This window comes from Petromyzon marinus, unplaced genomic scaffold (assembly GCF_048934315.1).
Source record: "Petromyzon marinus isolate PM22_M1 ecotype Great Lakes invasive population unplaced genomic scaffold, UKy_Petmar_22M1.pri1.0 PM_G_Scaffold_43, whole genome shotgun sequence".
In the NCBI taxonomy this organism is placed as follows: domain Eukaryota; kingdom Metazoa; phylum Chordata; class Hyperoartia; order Petromyzontiformes; family Petromyzontidae; genus Petromyzon; species Petromyzon marinus.
In genome coordinates, this window is record NW_027422995.1 from 1,682,501 (window position 1) to 1,685,000 (window position 2,500).

The window sequence follows — 2,500 nt, forward strand, 5'->3', positions numbered from 1 at the left end:
GGTGCGATGGAAATCTTTTCTCGTTTTGGTGCGTGCTACATTTTTACGGATAGACCCCGTGAAACGCTAGAAATTGGCGGGGATGTGTCTCTTGTGGCTCACGGGGCTGTTAGGGTGGCACAGAAATCCCTCGGAATGGGAAAACGGGTCATTTTCGTGTTGCCACATTGCATGCGAACGGCATGAAACTTCCAGAGGCATTTGCAGCAGGAATGCATGTGCAGTCAAAAAAGTGAATATTTTTCACGGATAGACCCCGTGAAACGCTAGAAATTGGCGGCGATGTCTCTCTTGTGGCTCACGGGGCTGTTAGGGTCGCACAGAAATCCCTCGGAATGGGAAAACGGGTCATTTTCGTGTCGCCACATTGCATGCGAACCGCATGAAACTTCCAGAGGCATTTGCAGCAGAAATGCATGTGCAGTCAAAAAATTGAATATTTTTCACGGATAGACCCCGTGAAACGCTAGAAATTGGAGGGATGTGTCTCTTGTGGCTCACGGGGCTGTTAGGGTGGCACAGAAATCCCTCGGAATGGGAAAAAACGGGTCATTTTCGTGTCGCCACATTGCATGCGAACCGCATGAAACTTCCAGAGGCATTTGCAGCAGGAATGCATGTGCACTCAAAAAATGTGATATTTTTCACGGAGAGACCCCGTGAAACGCTAGAAGTGGGCGGGGATGTCTCTCTTGTGGCTCACGGGGCTGTTAGGGTGGCACAGAAATCCCTCGGAATGGGAAAACGGGTCATTTTCGTGTCGCCACATTGCATACGAACCGCATGAAACTTCCAGAGGCATTTGCAGCAGGAATGCATGTGCACTCAAAAAAGTGAATATTTCTCACGGATAGACCCCGTGATACGCTAGAAATTGGCGGGGATGTCTCTCTTGTGGCTCACGGGGCTGTTAGGGTGGCACAGAAATCCCTCGGAATGGGAAAACGGGTCATTTTCGTGTCGCCACATTGCATGCGAACCGCATGCAACTTCCAGAGGCATTTGCAGCAGAAATGCATGTGCAGTCAAAAAAAATTGATATTTTTCACGGATAGACCCCGTGAAACGCTAGAAATTGGCGGGGATGTGTCTCTTGTGGCTCACAGGGCTGTTCGGGTCGCACAGAAATCCCTGGGAATGGGAAAACGGGTCATTTTCGTGTTGCCACATTGCGTACGAACCGCATGAAACTTCCAGAGGCATTTGCAGCAGGAATGCATGTGCACTCAAAAACTTCTATATGTTTCACGGATAGACCCCGTGAAACGCTAGAAATTGGGGGGATGTGTCTCTTGTGGCTCACGGGGCTGTTAGGGTGGCACAGAACTCCCTCGGAATGGGAAAAGGGGTCATTTTCGTGTTGCCACATTGCATAGGAACGCCATGAAACTTCCAGAGGCATTTGCAGCAGAAAGGCACGTGCACTCAAAAATTTTAATATTTTTCACGCATAGACCCCGTCAAACGCTAGAAGTTGGCGGGGATGTCTCTCTTGTGGCTCACGGGGCTGTTAGGGTCGCACAGAAATGCCTCGGAATGGGAAAACGGGTCATTTTTGTGTGGCCACATTGCATAGGAACGGCATGAAACTTCCAGAGGCATTTGCAGCAGGAATGCATGTGCACTCAAAAACGTCTATATTTTTCACGGATAGACCCCGTGAAACGCTATAAATTGGCGGGGATGTCTCTCTTGTGGCTCACGGGCGCTGTTAGTTAGGGTCGCACAGAAATCCCTCGGAATGGGAAAAGGGGTCATTTTCGTGTTGCCACATTGCGTACGAACGGCATGAAACTTCCAGAGGCATCTGCAGCAGAAATGCATGTGCACTCAAAAACGTCTATATTTTTCACGGATAGACCCCGTGAAACGCTAGAAATTGGCGGGGATGTGTCTCTTGTGGCTCACGGGGCTGTTAGGGTCGCACAGAAATCCCTCGGAATGGGAAAACGGGTCATTTTCGTGTTGCCACAATTGGCATACGAACGGCATGAAACTTCCAGAGGCATTTGCAGCAGAAATGCATGTGCACTCAAAAACGTGAATATTTTTTCACGGATAGACCCCGTCAAACGCTCGAATTTGGCGGGGATGTTTCTCTTGTGGGTCACGGGGCTGTTCGGCTCGCACAGAACTCCCTTGGTCCACCTGATTCGTGCATACAGGCAGCAACTAAAACTCTGTAAACCTGCTGTGAGGACATCTAAACAGTGGACCAGTGAGGCTGTGGAAGATTTGCGGGCGTGCTTAGACTGTACTGACTGGGATATGTTCACGACTGCTACCAATAGTCTGGATGAACTCACAGAGGCTGTGACGTCCTACATCAGCTTCTGTGAGGACTGCTGTATCCCAACACGTACCAGGGTGAACTTTAACAACAACAAGCCCTGGTTCTCAGCAAAGCTCAAAAGGTTGAGGTTGGAGAAGGAGGAAGCGTTTAGGAGTGGGGATAGAGACAGATTCAAGGAGTCGAAGAACAGGTTTAGCAAAGCGGTGA